Raw genomic sequence first — 22371 nt, 5'->3', positions numbered from 1 at the left:
CGATTACTATTTCAACATTCTTACCTCTTGCGAATCTCAATAAAATTAGGAAATTTGTATCGATTAGCATAGAGATTAAATTTTAAATAATTAATTAATTAACCCGCATACGGGTGACGCGGCACAGTCAAATTGTTAATACTCTTAATAAACAACAATTCTGCTTCTTTCTCCTTATTAAATTTTCCAACTATCAGAACGCACAAAATTTTCGTAATTTCTTTCCGAAGCTTCACCAAACCACGTCGTCGAACAGGTTTCGTATGTTTCGCTAAGAGGTTTAAATTATCTATAAGCTGATCCGTGTATTCAACTAATAGGCGAAGTCTCGGAAACACAGCTAAATAAGCTTCGAGCAAATCTCAGCCGCTTCTTGCCAGGAAATCGCGATGATAAATCGTAGCTTCGTTCTCGCCTCGCAGCCGAAGCAGCACAGAACAAACTTGCAACGCAACCGATTCGAAGCGAGTTCCCCGAACTTCATCGCAACAAAGCGTCGTCCTCGTCGAAGCGGGCAGATAGCCGCGGGTTATCTTCGCTGTGGATTTATCGGGGAGTTTTCGCCAGTCACACCGGATTTTTGCGAGCGGGTTTATTGCGTGCGCATCGAGGATCCGCGACAACGTCGTTACGAGGCACCGAGGTTAGGCGCATCAAGATCGCGAGCACGCCTTGAAAGAAGAGGACGCCGTGGAGCAGCAGCTCGGGGGCCCTCGAACGTCGAATCTAGAGAATCTCCCGGTTCGCGAAAATCTCCGGTCATTAATCTCGGGCGTCCGGCCTGTCGCGAAAATAGTGTACAGTGTGACTATTCGTATCCGCTCGTTCATCTATCCATTTATCTTTCGGTAGGCGTCGCGATGTCAAGTACGGATGAGTACGCAGCGGGTGAAGTCATCCCCGGGTAAGATGCTTACGCGAGATATGACGAACATCTCTCCCGGTACGTAGGTAAGTACGTACACCCGACGGGTTACGTTGATGTCGTCCCGAAGACGTGTGCTTTATTTTCCGTGCACGTATGCACGTACCCAGGCCATGATAAATAGCGTGGAGAAGTTCGCCTGGCAGAAGTAGAGAACGGTAGAGATAAATACGTAAAAAGAGGGCCGACCCCGGCACGGCAGAATGAAAGAAAATAGAGGGCCGTTTGACTCAAGAAACCTTGTATTTCCGACACTCATTACTCGCGTGACTGATGACACGTGAATGGAGGCGACAAGAAAACCACGGTCGCCTCCTCGCCTTGCCTCTCTTTTTCTTCCTACGGGCTGCCTGCATCTCTCGGTCCTCCCCTTTCTTCTATCCGCCGTGCATCTTTTTCTCTTCGCCCCTCTCGCCATCGAAGGCACTACATCGGGGCCCAAGCATATTGGCCCTTTTCTTTATCGCTCGGCTCGAACCCGTGCTAGTTCTACCGTCTCGTCGGCCTGTTATCGCTGCCCCGGCTGTTCCTTCGCAAGACACGGCATTTCGCACGCAATCCAACCACCCTGGTAAACAAGTCCGGCGACCAGTTCTTCAGAAGTCGCTCATGGACCGATCCACCACCGGACAATCCTTTTTTCATAGCTGAAGACTACGAGTCTACTCTTTCGAACGCCGTTATTCTTCGAATGTTCTCTTTCGGCGAGGTGAGGGGCACAGGTATCGCTCGAGTTCGAATACGAACTATATCAGTTATGGCAGCTGCTTTTCGAACGACAAAATACATAAATGGACACGTTCGTCCACGGCGAAATGATCACAGGATTTGTTATTAATGTCGGCGAGAGCAGAGTTGGGCATCATTTAAGTAAATGTTCGTTTCAATGATTTTCATTTAATTTTAATAATTCGTTTCATTTAAATTTTATCGATTCATTTCACATTTAAATGATTCGTTTAAAATTCATTTAAAGTTTACATGAAATACGAAAATCATTGCTACTTACACAGATTTAAATTAGTTATTTAAAATAATAAAATTTGTTTCTTCCTCGTAAATACAATTTCATTCGTTACTTATTGATTATCATTTAATTGCATATTATTGATTATTTCTTCGGTACAACGCGTCGAGCACACATGACAGTCAGGAAATAATGGTCTTCGGTCGCTCTAAGCGACATCATTGAGTTCTCGCGAAGAAAGACGCAAGTCCTTCAAGGATAATAAATGGAAACTAATATTTATTATACGATAAGTGAAAAAAAATAAATATTACTTATTACTTACTTTTTGCTTGAATTCGAATACAAAGTGACATTTTATTTGCGAAACTATTGGACCAAGTATCCTTTTTTATAATATACTTACAACAGACGAAAGAGAAGTAAAAATTATTTATTACTCGAATTCTTCTGAAATCCAAATAAAAAATAACATTCCCTTTGCAAATAAGAAACAAGAAATAAATTATTAGTGGGGAAAACTTAATTATTATTTGCAAATATTGATTTGATTTGTAATTTGTTATTTATTATTTAAAATGAAATTTGCTCAACTCTGGACAAAGTTCTCAAGCGTTAAACAAGCGTGAACAAAAATCTTACGAAACCGAGACAACGTTTGACGTGCAACGTCCGACGATTTCTCTGACGATTTCTCTCTTTTTCTCTCTCTCTTTCTTTCTCTCTTTCTTTCTTTCTCTCTCTCTCTCTCTCTCTCTTTCTCTCTCTCTCTCTCTCTCTCTCTCTGTCATTACAATCTGTCGAATTCGTTATTAAAATGACGCAGCCCATCCGAGCTACTAAACAAAAGCGCGAGCGTTTATAAGTTCATCGAGGTCAGCTGAATTTGTAAAACAAAACCCTCTTCCATATTTGATCCGACCCTTATAAATATTCATACTCTCATTCCCGATGTGCCTAGCCAATTCTAAGTCAAGGGATATCAAAGTTTGATGCGGCGCAGCGGTCGCGCGCGGTCTACACCCTGCGCGTGTATGCGCTGCACACACACGTATACAGGTAGCGAAACAGCTCACGAGCAAACGAGAAAACATCTCGCGTATAGGGTGGCCAGAAGGATGTAGCTGAGAGCTTAGATATATGTATACTTACCATTAGACACGGCATGTGTATAGTGCGTGTATAGAAAATCGAAGAGTCCAGTGACGCAAATATCCAGTCATGTACACCATATATAGGGTGTTTCCTTAACTTTTGTCCACATATTTTCGCATGCCTCTGTTAATCTGACAAAAAAATATTTCGAACAAATGTTTATCGGTATTTGAATAGAAGACATCCATGTATTGTCCCCATTACAGTAATAATACTGTAATGTAATTGAGGGTAACTAATTGTCGCTCTCAGATTGTGCATAAAAATGGACAAATTTGGGAACAGGAGATACGATTGTTCGAGCCTTGCAGCTTGTTTTCATAATGATTGACAATCGGTAACTATAAAAACGAGCAGCAAGGCTCGAATAATCGTATCTCGTCTTCCCAAATTGTCCATTTTTGTTTACAAGCTGAGCGTCAATTAGAGAGAATTTACCGTACTTCTTTAAACCAGAATAGCTTGTAAGAAAATAATTACCGATGAAACATCTATATTAAACTTTATATACATGCTGCGAAAATCAATTGATATTATTTTCTGGAAGTTAAATATTTTCGCCGAACATATTTCATTACACGAATTCTGATCGTCGATAATGTTTATTCGTAACCAATATATAATACTGGTTATCCGTAATGATTATTCATAACCAATATATAATAACGATTATCAGTGATGGTTATTCATAACGAAAAGATAACACTCATTATCCATAATGGTTATTCATAGCCAAAAACTGTTTTCATTAATTATAATGGATATCTGTAACGAATTAACATTCTCGTCATCGATAACTATTATTTGTAACAACAAATAATAGTTAGTTTTATGATCTATAGTGGTTGTTGCTGGCCGCGACGCATGAACGCCGATCTTTTCTAATCATTGCATTTTTAAAAATTTCTTTTAATATTAAACGATGTCTTTGTGATTGTGACAGTTTAACACGTTTGTAACATCGGTGTGTCACTCTGTTGAAATTGCAGATACTGATGATATTAGCATAGCGTGGATCATCGATCGTTTTTTCGTGTTAATTATCTGAAGCCGTGCCTATAGGTATATACAGGGTGGATCACCAGATATTGCCATCTAGATTCTATGTCACTGTTATTATATTAACTGTCACTGTTATATTATTACGCGTAACGAAGAATATTTCAGATGAAATTAAATGGTCTCGAGATGGTCACATTCTGACGACGCTAGTTCTTTTTTTTATAGGTGAACGTGCAGAGAACACGTGAAAGTCATTAACATTAAATTAAGTCATTTTTTTAAACGGAATCATACAAAAGGTATCCTATTTATGTTGACAAATTCTTAGTTTAGGAGATATGTTAATTTTAACGTTGTTAGGAAATTATGACACTCTCGACAATATCACGAATGCAGTTCGATAACCATTTACATTGCACGACACTTGCCGCGTCGATAACAACATTAAAATTAACATATCTCCGAAATGAGATATGAATGATTCTTTTAAGCAGGTTAATATTTTTCAGTAAGTAATATCAAGATCTATCGTCTGATATTACATAAATAAATGAAAAATAAATAAATAAATACATGAAAAATATGTGATACCATTTAAAAAAAAAACATTGACGACCTTCGCACGCTCTCTACACGTCCGCCTACAAGAAATCTGGTATCATCGGAATATCGAACAAAAATCGAACTACCTCGAATAGCTCTTAAAATCATTTCATTTCATCCGAAGCATTTTTCGCTAGGCGCAATAATAACGGCGTAAATCTACGCGGCGAGCCACCCTGTACACAATGCTGGGAGCATATAACGAGAGTGCAGTGGTACCGTCCCACTTGACGACGAAGGAGAGAGAGATCGGACCATATTATAATGCAATCAAGTATAGGTGGATGCGCTCACGCGAGACCCCGTAATGAGCTTCCATGTTAGAGCACCGTGGCAGTTGCTGGACGCGGAAGACCTGGCCGTCATTGTTTACTGCGTTCTCCTTCTACCCCCTCCCCCGGCTCCTCCCTCGTTTCTGTGTCCACCGGTCTCTTCCTCTTCCAGTTCCTCCTCCGCCTTCTCGCGCCCGGTCTTTCGCTAATCTATTATTCCTGGCCGAGCTGCTTCATAAACTGCTTATCGCTCCGAATCATCCCATCGGGACGCGGGTAGCTGGATGGGACAAGACATCGCGTTAATCAGCTTTATCTCGCCCCCTCCTCTCTCTTTTTCGTCGCGCCGCGCGTCTCTCGCCTCTTTCTTCTCTTTCCCAGAACCGTGTGCGCCGGGCCACGCCGTGTTTCTGCCGAGTCTCCTGCACCTCCATCGGACCGTATCTTATTAGGACGGGATCGATAAAGTTCCTCCGCTGCCCTCGGCGCGCGCGTTTGTCAAAATCCCGCAGGTGTCTGCAGCAAACCGCGAGCTCATCCCGCTTCCCGCCTTGTGCAACTACGCGCGAGCGGAAATTGAAAGTAGCGTCCGCGGCCGCTGACGAAGCTCGGATGGCGACGGCGACAATCGAACGTCTCCGAAAAACGATCGGCTTCCAATACCGATCGATTGATCCCGGGCCTCGTGGAATGTGCTATTAGCTCCGGGGTTTACCGTGCACACCTTCGGACCGCCGTTGTTCGGCATTTTTGCCGAGTGCGATCGTCGTCGAGTTGACGAAGAATTGAGAACTGACGAACAATTTGGAAAAATCAGCGTTAACGATAACCGATGTAATATTGGGTAGTACGTAATTCATTAAATTATTTGATTTTGTTTATTCTCGAATAAAAAGTATTCGGGAGATCGTCGCTGACAATGACCGATAAGACAGCAGATTTGAAAAAGATGTTTTGTCCGAACTATGACAAATATAGGATGATGGAGTTACGTAATTAACTTTATATATTTATCGATATATTAAATTCGTTTATTTACTCGAAAATAAATAAAACAGAAGAATTTAATATGACTTATTCCACAAATATGAAGTTAATTAATGCTGGAAAACGGGCCAAAGGCATAGCAATTGGCCATCGCACAGTGCCTCAGGTCTAATAATTCAAAAAGCTGATAACTTGATATAAAATATAAAATATAAATAAATATAAATAAGTAAATAAAATATAAATAATATATTAATATAATATAAGTATAATAATTTATTTTATATTTTATATAAATATAATATAAATATAAATAAATAAATATAAAATATATAAAATATAAAATATTCATCGCTGAATATTTTATTACTGGTGTACGGGAACTACAGTAAGTTCTCTCTAATTGACGTTCGGATTGTAAACAAAAATGAACAATTTGGGAAGAGGCGATACGATTATTCGAGCCTTGCGCCTCTCGTCTCTATAATTGTTAACAATTGGCGACGATAAAAGCGAGCCACGAAGTTTGAATAATCGTATCTTCTCTTCCCAAATTGTCCATTTTTGTGTACAATCCGAGCGTCAATTTGGGAGAATTTACTGTAATTCCGTTGTGTTCCATTGTTGCTAGAGTTGTATTAAGTCTCCAGTTTCACCGATGCATCTGTAAGCACTTCGAAATTATATCGCACCCAGGCTATGTGAGACGTGAACAGATTAATTTTGCCAATACTAATGACGTGCTATTTCAATACCCATTTGATACCACAACATGATACTCGGGAATTAGTATCGCGTTTTGGTATTAGTATTTCATACATATTCGTACTAATGAGTATGCCATTGAATTTGTCGCATCACCGACAGCCATAAGGGATTATGATACCCAGCCGCCGGTTCGAGAGTACTCTGAATCATTAGTCTCCTTTTTAAATCCTCGGATAACAGTCGAAATCTCCGCCGAAGAATCGAGCGTGCGCATCAAGTAATGATGGAAATTGCATTATTCCTTGATAAACGTGGATATTGATCGATCAGAGTAGACTTGGACAGTGACTAACACTGTCTTTGATTTTCTATACGTGACATAATTACGCGTTTTCATTAACCCTTGTAGTGCTCGCCGGCGATACATCGTTGTTTTCCAACGCGATTTTAATTTTCCAGAAGTAAATGTGCTCAGTTGTCTAGGTTGACCCACAAATTAATAGGAAAATCTATGGAACCGATATCATCAAAAATAAACAAGAAGGTTGCAACAATTATGTCGTAGATTCTGGGAAATAATCAAATTCGTCTCTAGTAAAGAATATACGTGTAAAATATGTATTTTTTAACACTTCCGCAAACAACGTTACACACGCGTAACGACCGCGATTTTGTATTTCACGTAAAGAACAGCAAATCGTGAGCATAACTAACTATTTACAAAAATAAAAATTGTTCAAGGTAATCGTAAGAAACGTAAATTAGTTGAAAATGTCTTTCATCCTTTAATAATTATAGCAAGTTGAAAATGATCTAACAATATCCTCAAATCCTTCTAATGACCTTACGATTTTTTATTCGACCGATTCATTTTTATCATAAATGCATAAAATCCGCAGTCTAAAGCATATAAAATTGTAACACATTGCATAATATTTAGAGAATTTATAGCATTTTTATAGCGAATTTATTGACGACATTTTTATCATACTTTATAAGAGGATGCAATGTATTTAACACGTTAAATGCCACGGGGGTCACCGGTGAACGGCACTTAACTTGGCGGTGACGCCATGGGGGCTACCGGTGACCGGCGCGCCTAAATGGATAGAAATATATATAATATATAATATATATATATATATATATATATATATATATATATATATATATATATATAATTTATAATATATAAAATTTAATGTCAATATCTAACATTTATTATTACCATCGTCAATTCAAACAGTGACCCCTGTCGCAATTAACATGTCAAACATGGTTATACACTGTAACTTATCTATTGCAGATAATATTTCAACATTATATGTATCGCATGAAAAAAAATTCATCGTGGCGCCGCGGACAATTTCCCTAAAACCGGCGTGGCATTCAACGTGTTAATACGATAAATACAATAACTGTGTGCATACAAATTTCATCGAAATCTGTGTGTTACACAGAAACGACGTCCACTAGCAGTGTCGCTGCGCAAGATGCGATGAACAAGCTAGAATAAGTTGAAGTCCCCGCCGGACTCACTCGAGTGCACTTGCCCAAGACTTTAATGCTTCTGCAGTACTTATCTGAGTGCACATTATGTCGTTCCGTAGCAGGTATTACGGGAGTAGTTACCGTCGGAGCACCTGTCATCCAAATTGTTTCCAACGAACCGAAGAAAAAGTGTCTGCGCGATGACGCGCCGAGAGTCGCGAGCGATGATTGACTAACTGTTTCATTCATTACTCTGTAGCGAGTCTTGTTTGAAACACCTTGTGCCAAGAGGTTGATACCACCGTCGGCTCGTTATAAGGATGACGGGGCGGAAACGTCGGGACAGAATAAAAGAGAAACGTTACTGCAATTATATCGAGTCCACTTTCGTTTCCCCCTTAAGATTTTTCCTCCGGGTGAACGCCTTCGTCATCCTCGATCCCTCGATCGCCGGTTTATTATTACGATCGGTTCTGGCAAGTTCGCCGGCCGTCCTTCGTGAGACCTTTTCTTGCACCGATGGCTCCGATATTGAAAGCGTTCCCAACTGGACCGATCGTAACACCTGCCGCGCCGCTTAGGGATCCGCGCGACCAAGGTCAAGCACAAAGGCGACTCCTCGTTCAGAAATGGGGATGCACGACGGATTAGGAGCTCCGGAACCTTCGAAACGGATAAAGACCGACTGTCAGCCGCCGCCTTGACGAACAGGGAGGCAGCTCCTTTCTACCACAAAGACCCCAGGATAATCTGTCTTTTGTGTCCAGGAACGATTTCACTTTTTCCTATCTCTTTTAACTGGGAGATGTTAATAGGGGCCTGAACGGCAGCCGCGAACCCCGGTAAAGTGGATTCATTTATTGCGCGCGGATGATATTCTCGCTCCTCCGCGCGAAAAGGGATTGCACCGCGATTGGGCGATTAGACGACAATTCAATTTTTCCACGTGGAAACGGTGGCGAGCGTACTGGAATCTTTCGTGGTCCAGAAAGGATGGAAGGTAGCAAACGCGAGCGGAAAGTCCTATTAAGTGGTTTAAGCAAGGAGTTTGGTTGACGATCGCTGCGTTGCGAATCGAGGACGAAGGACACTTCATTTTTTTTGACCGCGGGCTAACGAGTGTTCGAACTACAGTAAATTCTCCCGAATTGACGCACAGATTGTGCACAGAAATGGACGATTTGGGAAGAGGAGATACGATTATTCGAGCCTTGCGGCTCGTTTTTATAATTGACAATTATCAACAACTATAGAAAAATCTATAAAAATCTTCTCTTCCCAGATTGTCTATTTTTGTGCACAATCTGAGCGTCAATTAGGGAGAATTTACTGTATTTTGATAATTGTCAATTCCTTAACGCTATACTTACCGATATTTTGTGTTATGCAAATAGAAATTTCTTTTTCTCTTCACTAATTTCAGAGAATCGAAAATAATAGATACATGCCCTTACCCTTAAATTGCCTTAATATTTTCATTGTTGTAAATTTCACCTATCCATTTTTATCATAAATGCGTAAAATTCGCAGTCTAGTGATCACTATAACAAAAGTCCAGAAGTGATTACATATAAACACAGAAAATAAGAAATTATTAAAAGATACGCTTTAACTGCTTTGATAAAAATAGCGTTAAGTAGAAATTATTAAACGGTGTCCTTTAACACCTTCGGTAGAAATAGTGTTTTTCCGAAAGAAATATTTTTGGGCAATTTGATCATTTCTTCCGAAAGAAAAATCTCGGTTGTTCCTGAAACAACTATGCTTCAGCAAAATTATGCTACACATACTACTAAATGATCGTATTACGACCACCCTTACGGTTAAAAAAATCGATTTTTTGTTTACTTTCTTTTTTGCGATATTTTAAAATTAGAACATTCGGTAAGTTCAGGTGAAGTTTAAAAAATCTTACCTTATCGGAGAGATAAATGCTATTAAAGATTGTTTTATGTTTTTTTCAATACTATATTGTACAACGTGATCATCACGAAATTTCCGAAACTATACATCTGTTTGACTTCAAATTTTATGGCGATATGTCATTTATTATATTTTTGTACAAGTAATTAAAGTTGATGTTTTGGGACAGAAACAGCTGTTCCCATTGTAAAGATACATTTATGAGTTATTTAACCAATACATGTGTTACTTACGATAAATATTATGTATTACAATATATCATATTATTACAATGTTGTTACTTTTATAAATTAATATAAAGCAGCTGTTACCAGTGCTCCGTAATAAACGTTTGCAATAAACCAATCTCGCTCGAAGCGAGTAAATAAAGATGAGTAAACTAAAAGATGTATTCGCACAAAAATCCGGGATGCATTTACGAGAAAAATGCATCCAGAGTTTCTCGCGCGGCATCCAACAGCGAATCGATAGACTTTCGCATAATCGACCGATGCAATCTCGTAGAAACAACCCATCTTCAGAACCCGGTCCTGAGAAATTTCAAGACCGCGAAGCCGAAGGTACAGGAAGGATGCATTGTTCGTGGAGGAGCGTGAATGGTCGTTCGTTAAAAAAAAAAAAATATCCGTTTAAAAGTCAAAGTGAACAAATTCGGTGGCGCGGGTCCATTGGCACGGGGATCTATTTGCGAGTAGGACGCCGGCATTGAATTCCGGCGCGAAATAATTCGCGCCCAAAGAGTTGCCCGGTCCAGTGGAACAGGGTCGTCTACGAAATGCATGACGCGGTGGGCTCTAGTCTCAACGATTTAATTAAACTACACGGACGGGTGCTTTTGCCGGAGCCGAAACCAGCGAAAAGCAGTCAGTAAGAACTCAAAGCCAGTTTCCGTTTCAGCTCCCTCCCGCCACCGGGATCGGGCTTATCCCTTTGAGTCTGCTAACTGCCTACCGTCTTGCCGGGCGAAGTCCGTGCACGATTCCTTCTTTTCCTGCCGGCAACGTGGAAGGAGTACTTAAAAGTTTTTACGGGCGCCCTCATTGAAAACGGAACCGCAAACGGGAGGCCCGCAGCGTTCATTGAAAGGAGTAGCTGCGGTCGCGGGCGCATCCTCACCCTTGATTCTCTTCACCGCTCCGCTCCGCTCCGATCCGCTCGGCTCCGCTCCGCTCGGCTCTGCTCCTCGTCTTCTCGGCCCGCCTCTCGCGATTAGCGGGCGCGAGACTTCGACCGGTCAGATAAAGGCTAGGGGCAGACATACGAGCGGAATAGTTCATGAAAAGAATAGCAGAAGGCGAGGTAAGGCGAGGCAGGCAGGCAGGCAGGTCGAAGCAGGGAGAAGAGCGAGCTTGCAGACTTGCGAGCCTGGCCAGGCCAGGGCTGGCACGGCTGGCACGGCTTGCAAAGCAGGTAGGCAAGGCAGGCAGGCGGCTACGTTCCCGATAGCGAGGCAATGAGACGTCTTCGAAACGATCTAACAAAACAGATAAAAAGAAACCGGTTAGAGAAGCCGCGAAGGGTGTGCGGCAGAACCGCCTAAAGAGAGAACGGACTGGTAGGGGATCCGGTCTTCAAGAGTCATGAGTATCACCTCCGTTTCACTTATAATCATAATAAACTCGGGCTCTCGGCGTCGTCCGCAGTATCCACCGGCATCCAGAGGGCACTGCGGGGAACGCCGCGGCTAGACCAGGAAGAACGTGCCCCTCGAGCAGGGAAAAACGTTACCGAAGAAGCGCAGTCGCCAGATGGAATTGAAGTTGCGGTCACTTCTTGCCTCTCGTCGGACCATGTTGCTGGAAACACTGGTCTGCGGATTCCCTCGTTTACACCCTCCGAGGGTACCAGGACTACTCTTAATCGCCCCGCGCCTTTCGTTGTCCGATGCAAATTGAATGCGTACGAACCTCTGCTACGCTCTTATAGCCATTGTTGTCCTAGGATATTCGCTTCTATTCTCGATAGTAATCCTCTACCTATTTTCTACGATTTTCTACTATCTACTATACTTTACTATTCGTTACTATCCTCTACTATCTTTCACTGTACTCTATCATTTTATGGTCTGCTATACAGAGCGTTTGAGAAATACGTAAGAATATTTGAACTGCTGAATTTACGACTAAGTTACCAAAAATATGTCATGGTTGTGTGTTATGTATTAAACGTCTGTAATGTTATGCCAAAAATGCCAAGGTTGTGTTATGTTTCCTTAGCGAAAATGCAATCCGCGGCTTCGTTTACGAGTTATTAAAGAAAAACACTGACCAATAGGAGGCGAGATCAACTGGCGCCAGGCGGCCGAGCCAATGATCAGAACTAGGGATCGACCGCTCGTCGTCCTGATATTTTATGAAAGTTCCATTCAATTGCACCTGGGACCTCACTGAGGCGCCATTTAATGCTACGACTACAATTCCGTGCAATCGATTATGGTCAATGCAATAGACTAACCAGAATATTTCTCAATGTAAATAGATTTGAAAGATCTCTGAATTTCTTCGCTTCCTTTCTTACTTTTGGAAGTAATGCATTACTTTTACCTGTATTTCATCATAACGAAAGGTTCAACACGTTTATACTTAAGTAAATAATTAAACGTGGAGCACACAGGGTTGCCAGGGATCCTCTTATAAGTAAAAGAATTTCTTACGGACAAGTGTCCGAGAGGTTTGCCAGGAATCCTCTCATGCTGTGACGTATTACCTCAAGTACCACGTGACATCCATCAGTGACGTCACTGACGAGGAGTCGAACGGAGTAGGGTTAGAGGACAGCGGATTCGACCGACGCTGCGTGACCAATCGCAGACGCGAGAGGATCCCTGACAACCCTGCTGCCATCTGCCTTTACTCCGGTCAACTGCTCATCAGTGACGTCACCGATGGATGCCACGTGATATTTGAGAGAATACGTCACAGCACGAGAGGATTCCTGGCTGACCCTCTCGGACACTTGTCCGTAAGAAATTCTTCTATTTATTGCAACGTGTAGATGCAGCTTCACAAGCGTTGACATGTATTTCTGCAACACCCTGTACTGCGGCTTACTATGTACGGAAGAAGCACTGTCCGCAGCAAGTAAAACACCACAAGGGACTCTTGTCATCGATTACACGCGCGTTCGCGGTCGATCGTCGTTTTACCGGTGGCGGAGAGAGACCGGACAGGGGAAAAAATTTTCTCTCCACAATACAGACAGTGAACCCCCGCGCTGCGGGTACGGAAATTTATAATATTACACGGCCGGGCCCAGCTTTTTGCCGATGAAACTAATTTCGTGCCGGGCGCTGATAGAAGGTTACCTATCGCAATTTTGCGCGGCGGTGGGTCGTGCCTGCGGTTTTCGGTTTTCTCGTCTCCTTTGAGCTGCCTTCGTACAACTTTCTTTCGGTAATGGGCCAGACCGTTTCTCTTTGGGGGGCCATCGTCGTCGGGAGGATGTGTGCGGCGACGGTTTTTGGTGCCGCGTCGAGATCGGCGTTCGTTACTTCGATTGGACCTGTTTCATCGTTGATCGCTTCGACGGTTGTGCTTTGCTTCGTTCGTCGGAATAGAATGACACTGAAACATCAGTGAAAACCATGATCACCTCTGGTAAATATTTATAAATAATTCAGTAGTCGTGTGAAAAATTCGTCTGGAATTAAGACGAATTAAAAAAGAAAGTCAAAGTGGAATATTCAATGTTGTATGGAATTGTGAAAGAATTGCCTTTCTGGAAACAGTGGCGTCAGAAGAATTTGATGTTCATGGTAGCATCAGTTTCCCTAAAAAGTTCAATTAGAAAAGTCAAGGTTCAACTTGAATGTGGATAGCCATTTAGTTTGACCTCTTGTGCTGTGACAACCAGTCAGATTTGTCTTGCAGTCTTCATACATGATCTAGAAAAACATTTATCAAAGAAACGATTAAGAACAAAGACGTAGAAAGACTAAAAGCTTGATATTCTTTAGAGTGAAACGAGTCGGCATTAAGTTATTTCGACACGTAATTTTCAAGAAAATAAGAAGCATAAGCTCCGCAAAGCTATTCAATTAAAAACAGTCAACATCTAATTTCGAAGGAAACAGCTGGCTAAATTACTTATTTAACCTCTTAATGCACAGTTTTTTTAAAAAAGGCCGGCCAAAAAGAATCAATTTTTTTTAATGTAAAAAAACACAATCTAGAACGTTGTCTTGGCAAGAAAATTACAAAAATACAAAAATAATCAAAATTTTTATTGCAATTCTAATTTTCAGAATATTACTATTATTATTATTATTATTATTATTATATTTTATTTTACATTATATTCTAGTAAAATATATATTGAAAAATGAGCGAATCAGAATCTGAATATGAATACGCTGTCGGAAAGCGGCGCACAAGAAACAGATAAGTCGTAAGTGATAAGTAGAAAAAGGATATATTTTATACTTGAATAAGTAAGTGTTACAGCTTACAATCCCATGTAAATGATAAATATCAATAAAACGATCGTTTTTTTTTTGCTTTCACATTGTTATTTTCAATTCTCGATTGCATTAGAGTGTGAAAAACTATAGCAACATAAAGTACAACGCCGCTCGAATTATCTCGAGTGTGCACAGTTTGGCCAGGGGTTAATTACCTATCGAGTATAGTCGAAGAATCGATATCATTGAGAGTGAAACGAATGTCCCCGTATCAAATTATCTTGGCACGTGACTTTTCGGGATTGTCTTAACGCTGTTTGTCAAACGGCTGGTTGGCACCGACAGGCACCTGATCGAGCGTCGAATCGTGAAACAGGCCCGAAGATAAAGCGATTCGATTTCACCGGGAGCGTATTCGATGCATTAACGAGGCAGCAATAAAACAGGGATAACATTATAGGTAGCTGGTCGTATTAATTGGGTCCAGCCGGGTCTTTCGCGGAATCGCGGTAAGATACCGCGCGCGCGAAATAATTGCAACCGTGACCGTCACTTTTACACGTAACTGATTTGCTCCATTACAGGTGCGCGCCTCGCTATTGAATAATTTATGCGATCGAAAGCCGCTGGTGGGTGGTACCATAAATCAAGGGACCACTATCGATAGAATGTAGAAACGGCAACGGACTGGTATTCGCACATGTGGGCGTATATAAATAAGACAGCGTGTCGATCTAATCGATCTGCCGTGGAACGTCCGTGCATGAAGCTGACGCGGGCTGATGAACCCTCCAATGCTGTTTCGAGGCACGTTACGTTGCAAGTTGCGCAATCATCTATTCCTCTAACCCGTGCGCTCGGCACACATTAGATCCAAGTAATAAGTAATCGCTAATTCTCCCGTCGCAATGTACGTCCGGTTTGTTGTAACGTTTGTTTCCCCATTCGCCAATTTATCGTACGTGCAATTTCTCTGGCTTCGAGAAGCACACAGAGATCGGCTGTGATTCTTCTGACTTCCAACGCAGTTGTTCGTAATTTTACATAAAACAGGAACAATATAAACTTTATAACGTCGGATAAAAATGTTCACCAAATTGTTGAATATCGTATAAAGATTTAATGCTTAATATTTTCTTCGTTTTAACCCGTTTGATCGTTCTTGTTGCTCTCCTGAGTTGCTAAATCAATGTTTTATTCTCCCTATTTCTGAACGTTGTCAATTGTTTTATGCAATAACTATTTAATATCTTGTGGACAGGTTCAGTGTCCTGGTTTTTTACTACGAAGGCGCGAAGAAGAAGCAATATCGTAATAGAAAATAGTATTCAGTTTGATGCCGGTTGGCGTCATCCGTAGATAAGCCATTGAGAAAATTGGTGGTAATTTATATGAGCATTAATGTAAGAATATATATAATATAATAATATAATAATAATTTAATAATAATATATGTAATATAACAATATATTAATAATATAATAATAATAATTTAATAATAATGTAATAATATATAAGAATTAATAATTGAACTCTTAGTCATTGGACGTGGATTGAAGTCTTTTTTACCGAAGTTTACACTAACTACAAATAAATAGTAAAATATTACTTCATTGCTTCTAAATACATCGGAATCGCTGTTCTGCCTCTAAAAGGTCATCTAATATTCACGAGGTCAATTTAACTACCGCATGGTGATTTAGCCACCACAGAGTCCGGTTCCTATCACGAAAGAATATCAATTAAAGAAGTCTGTCATGTTCGACGCGAGCAGCAGGAAGTTTAACACTCGAAAGTACAATGTCATTTATTGAATTTCTTACCGACACGACCGCCATTTGGGCAAACATAAACGCTACTGATGTATACATTAGGCTATCATTATATCCAGTGGCGTAGCTTTAGAAGTCGCTGCAAACCAGAAGTTAGTTACGACTGCTGCAACAAGTCATTTAATGGATAATTTGTGCTTAGACAGGTCGTTCCTCGTCGACCTCAGAAACAATATACTTAGCATAATCGGTTGAGTGGTAAAAGTGAGAATGCTGAGGAGAGAGAGAGAGAAATGCTGGGGGAGAGGTAAAACGGAAACATTCGATTTCACTGCGGGAGAAAATTATAAACTGCCTCTGTCCAAGGTGATCCAAGGACAACAGTGGTTGCGGTTGCAAATCTCCGGGTGCTCGAACTTCGCCATGCTGATGGAATGAAAAGGTGAAGTCATGTTGCAGCTGCCTCCACTATTTTTAATGAAGCATGATCATTATAATTGAAAACTTCTCGTTCCGAGAGACTAACAAGACATCATGTGCGCTCCTCGAAACATTTTGACCTGCAACTGTAGTCTCCACTTTGCCTGTGACATTGCAGTTCTACTTCGGCTATAACTTATTTGTAGTAACTCATAATCTAGGGATAATTTAACACTTCGACTGCTACCACTATAATCTCAAAAATATCACAAAACTAAAGTATTTTATACAATCAAATTAAAATTGACAAGTTAAGTTGCATAATATCGGTTTCTTTTTCAATATTCTTACCTTTCTGCGGATCTTAATAAAATTCGAAAAATACCAGATTAGCGTAATAATTAATTTTTAATTCTGAGCAAATCATTCCTGCGGATAACTCGAAGCGTTAATGGAAAACTCGTAGAATTTACGAGGTTCACAGTTGCTTATGCGTTATATTCTACAAGGATCTATGTCATATCAAGGTTATTTGTACGTATTTTAAATATATAACAAACTTTATTCGAGGCTTTCGTTCGAATGTTTTTGCAAAACAGTCAGAATAATTGAACATATGGTGCGACTAATTAGAACCGGAAAGAGGCAAGAACTCGGATGAACAAAAGTTTTTAATATTTCGCATTCGGATATATGTATTTACTCGGGCCCGTTGATCAACGATAGAGCCACAGACAGAAACTATTAATCAATTTAACAGCTTCCATTCGAAATTTAGTGAGAATTGAGACTCCGACAGCGACTGGCAATAATTAAATCTCGCGGAACTTCCGAAAGACTGAAATTGACATTTCATTACCTGCGAAACGTTTCTAAATTGCAGAACCACCTGAACGAATTACAATAATCAAATATCACGATTCGATTAGTCACTGCTGAATCGATATACATTGTACATATACATATACCTGAGTCGATATACGTATACGGATATGCTTGAGACGATGCTACGCCATAATTGATCATTTTCGTGCTCCGTAAATTATTTTATTTATCTATCTTAGAAAATTATTTATTGGAAAGAACTGATCATAGTAAACAGATCATAGGTTGCACAATTCATTATAAAACACATACCTCATATACTTGATGCTTAATACAACATTGCGAACTATAAATATAAACTTAGGTAAATTCTCTTCAGAAATAAATACTTGTACATGATGTATTTCAAATGAAATATGAAAATATAGTAATAACATAATCGATTTTTAATATACACGCTGTCACACGTAACTCGAATATTTATAATATCTCGCTAGTTTTTTTATGATAGAAAAAAATGTTAGGGGAAAATATTAGTTGGTTCAGAGAGGCAAACATTATGATAGGCAAAAAAATTTGTCCGAGGTTATATTTTTTGAGATTTCAAGGCCATCGAAGTTTTTTTAAACGGAATGATATAATTTTATTTATTATTGTCTATTATTATTATTTATAATATTATTGTTATTTATATTCTGCCTATTATTTTATTTATTATTATCTGTATATAAATATTTATATATTTGTCGTGATCTCGGCTATATAATAGATAATAAGAATATGTCATTCCATTTAAAAAAAACTTCGATGATCTTGAAGTCTCAAAAAATATAACCCTGAACAAATATTTTTGCCTATCATAATATTTGCCCCTCTGAATCGGCTAATGTCTTCCTCTGATATTTTTTTCTATCATAAAAAACAAACAAGATATTTTAAATGCACAAGACAGGCGAGACATCCTGCATACAAACATAATATGTTATAATATATTATATAAAATGTATTAATATATTTAGTTGTATAAATTCATATCTTTATACACATATAGTACATAGCACAAGTGACTCTAACGAATTCCTTTGGAAGTGAATAACAAGCTCATTGTTTACACATAACGATAAGTATGTTTGCCGGCTCGTTCGCACACAACACGATCAAAATATTTGCATTTGCACTTGGAGCAGGCGCACTGAAATGGTTGAAAATTTCCGTAGCTCGTCCCTCTCGGTTCTCCTTTTCCATCGTCTGCCGTGCGGCGAGGAGTTATTTTAACGAAATTAATTAAAGTAGCATATACGAAGCTCCTGGCAAAGGATAGTGTCTCTTCCTTCAGCGCATTCATTCTAGTCTCAATAGTAATTTCGGCACGATGTTGCAGCATTTTCTTTCGACAATGGTTCCTTCTTCTCGTGCTAATTGCAAAGCTCTCCCACGTGATTCGTTTCTAAAGACCTATTTCGATGTGGCCGTAATACCAGCGAGATATAGGAATTACATCGCGCGTTATTGTTTTTTCTCCGGCTACAAGTTACGACTGGATATATTAACTTTTTCGTGTTTCGAGTTGTTCCAACTTTAATCTAGGCTACCGCGAAACGGTCTCTCTTTCTTCGTTTTCGAAGGCAGAGCGCAAGGCAAATGTAGAACAAGCTAAAATTGAAATAACTTGGAAGATCCGCGGATGTTTACTTCGACTTTTTAGAGGATGCTAATTCCTTCTGCAAATATTATGACTGCAGACTCGGAAGATAGAATTTTACCGCGTCCAGTGTAATTACTACCATTTCAATTTAAACCGAAAGAACGCTCCACAGGAAACCAATTTCCTTGCTGACTTAACAGTTTTATTAATCGTCGCCGACACGAACACGTAATCTTCGAACCTTCCCCGTAACTTGGTTAATTTGATTAAACACCCTATTATTACATTATTATACAATAAGAGATGTGGTGAATCCTTCCGTTTAGGAATTTAACCTCTTGTCATATTTCCTTTACAGTTACAAGTTTTCTATTGTAACAATTCCATAGAAGAAAAAGAAAATATATTATGTTTATAATATATTATTATTTATTATATTATAATATATTATTATTATATTATTATTATTAATTTTATATTATGTTTATTAATGATACAATATCGATGACAAGAGAACAAAATTTGATTCCGACTTGAAAAAGAATGTGATAACATTCGTACGTAGCAGATCATGTTTTGAGAAATCTTTGCACATTTCTGTGTCGATGAATTACGGCAGAGATATCGTAAAATGGTGGAACAGTTGAATATTTTGCGAATGTTCCACGATCCCCCCGGTTCTCGTGAATTATTAGCGACGAAGCAGCTTCGACAAGCACGGTGGAATTACTCGACAAAAAGTTGCAATATTGGAGTGCGTCGTAATGAATACTCGCGAAGCACCGGGGAAACTATTTTTCAGCCCTAATAACATGGCCCCGACGAACTTGTCAGACGTCCCCTTAACGAAACGCGATGTTCCTCTCTCTCTCTCTCTAACACAAAGAATCCGATCACGTCTGTACACTTTCGCGCAGCGAAACGACAAACGTGGCGAGGTCAAACAGAAGACAATGCGCTCTGAAACTTCGTCTCTCCTTCAGAGAAACTTCGTCTTTGTATGCGGATCAATTAGACTGAATTCGTCGAACTTCGTCCCCGCGGTAGTCGGCCCGCACAACAGTCGTGCAAAGTATACTGTGACTTTTCATCAAGACGAAAGACGAAACCGGTGAACGCTGCTTTCCTATCTAACGTTCAATTGCAACGTGTTACTTAAATTCTTGTATACCGTGATTGACTATACCGTGGATTGAAACCTGTCGGTGTCTCGGGCGCTGTAATATTCTTGTTGCAGCTTATTTCGTATAATAAAATATTTCTTGAAAACCGAAAGGTTATTATATACGGCCACTCACACGTGTTCGACGAAATAGCGATACGATATGAAGCAATCAAGGTAATAATAATACACATCAACTCTATGAGACGGAAAAAACACGCGCACGCCACTCTGCGGTTCGAACAAAACTAAACTGAAAAATCAACGACAAGCTCACCGCGTCAGTTTTTTCGACCGCTGAACTGCGTTGTCGCTACAGTTCCCAAAAGAAAAAACAAACATTCTACACTCACGATCGCGTACAGGGTGTTCACCGTAACGGTCGTCACGATTTTTGTGGCATTTCGATTCAGTAGTTCGATGGGAACAAAGTGCATTCATAAAAATTGCGAAAAATTTTTTGTTCAATAAGAAACTAAGATCACCTTGACTTTTTTTAAACGGTACTACGTATTTTTAACGCCATATTGTTATAGCTGACGAAAAATTGAATTCGATGATTCGCCATACAATGACCTTCGGATGACCTTGAGCTCAGAAATTGACGAGAACCTAAGTTTCCTACGCGTTAATGAAACGTAAAAAAAACTCATAGTCAATGATACTTTCGAACTGAATCTAAACAGTAAACACACATCTTCAATTCGATCTTCTCTTCAAGAACCGAAACCGATATCATAACTGTTTTCAATCCGTGGTTATTGTTTACCAGCAAGTTTACTGCTTTAAATTTATAGTTCATTTATAGTTACTGGACTGTAAGTTTTTATGCAAATTCCCAGTTTCATATATTTTATAAGAATCAGAATTATTGGAAAACATCAGCTAGAAAACTGTTCGTCGTAAAAATAAAATAAAAATGTTATTAGTTCTTGTTAAATAGTATATTTCCTTTATTTTACAAATCAACGTATAGTAGTGCGAATCCGAATTTATTTCACTTGCCTTTCCAACATTTTACTGTGTACAGATTACATTTCAACACTTCGCTCAAAATTTTCGAAAATCTGACCTACACCACTACGATTTTAAGCTTCTAGCTTAATTATTAAAGACGGAAGATAATGTTTAATATTCTTTTCTATTCTCTTTTACAAATCTACGTATGGTAATGCGAATCCGAATTTATTTCACTTGCCTTTCCAACATTTTACTGTGTACATTTCAACACTTTGCTCAAAATTTTCGAAAATCTGACCTACACCACTACGATTTTAAGCTTCTAGCTTCTTCTTTTTAATGCTGAAGCTGATGTAGTTTTAGCATTCTAGTTCGAAACTCAACAGCGATTGACGTGCCATAAACCTCCTGATACATCACGACAATCAATGAGTCCGGTACAGGCGGCGCTCCCATGGGACCGGTACCTCTACCGGCCATTTCAAGGGTTAATTTCACCCCGAGGCAACTGCGATCTCGTTTGTTAGTTGTGTTGCTACCTCATTAGTATATCCTATTATACAGGCGAAGTCATCTGAAACGAAAAGTCAGATTATCTTCCTTATTCCTATTTATATATTAGCAATCTTACTCATAGTTATTTTGTCTTTGATATGTCGATGATCGTCGATGATCGTCGTTTAACTCCGACGAGGTACATACTATCTCAGTGTTCAAGGTAATAGGAAAGACAATTTAATCATGCTCATTAGGCTCATTAGGTATTACATACATTTTATCATGGTCGCTTTTCTGAGATTTCATTCTACCTTAAATTATAATACTTAAACGAACAAATGTATTGGAATTTCAGCTGTTTCAGTGTAATTACGACTTTATTTTTAGGAACGATTAAGGATAAAGCCGTTTTTATACTCGACGACTGAAAGATCCAGAACGACCGTATCGGTAGCGAAGATAAAAGCGAAGATAAAAGACCCAATCGAGAGCTACGAAGTCACGTTGCCTTGGAGAATACAAAGAAGTAACATGGAAGATAAATTTTGTCTATTTATCAGATAAATCGAACACGACGACATTCAATCGTACTTAAATCGTTGACCTACGAAAGACCTTCGTCACGGTTTAAAATGTTCTCGACGGGGAAATTTGCAT

General features: G+C 39.5%; 1 long non-coding RNA gene across 1 annotated transcript; it reads right to left on the bottom strand.

Annotated features, from left to right (window-relative positions):
• Nucleotides 1–10121: 10121 nt before the first annotated feature.
• On the bottom strand, nucleotides 10122–20500 carry LOC117219250 (uncharacterized). The gene is made up of 3 exons (XR_004489981.2): nucleotides 20281–20500; nucleotides 13338–13596; nucleotides 10122–11507 (listed from the first exon to the last, which is right to left on the bottom strand). It is a non-coding gene; the product is annotated as an uncharacterized LOC117219250 (long non-coding RNA).
• Nucleotides 20501–22371: the final 1871 nt, after the last annotated feature.

This window comes from Megalopta genalis, chromosome 2, assembly GCF_051020955.1.
Source record: "Megalopta genalis isolate 19385.01 chromosome 2, iyMegGena1_principal, whole genome shotgun sequence".
NCBI classification, from domain to species: Eukaryota; Metazoa; Arthropoda; class Insecta; order Hymenoptera; family Halictidae; genus Megalopta; species Megalopta genalis.
This window is presented reverse-complemented; position numbering and strand designations above follow the sequence as displayed.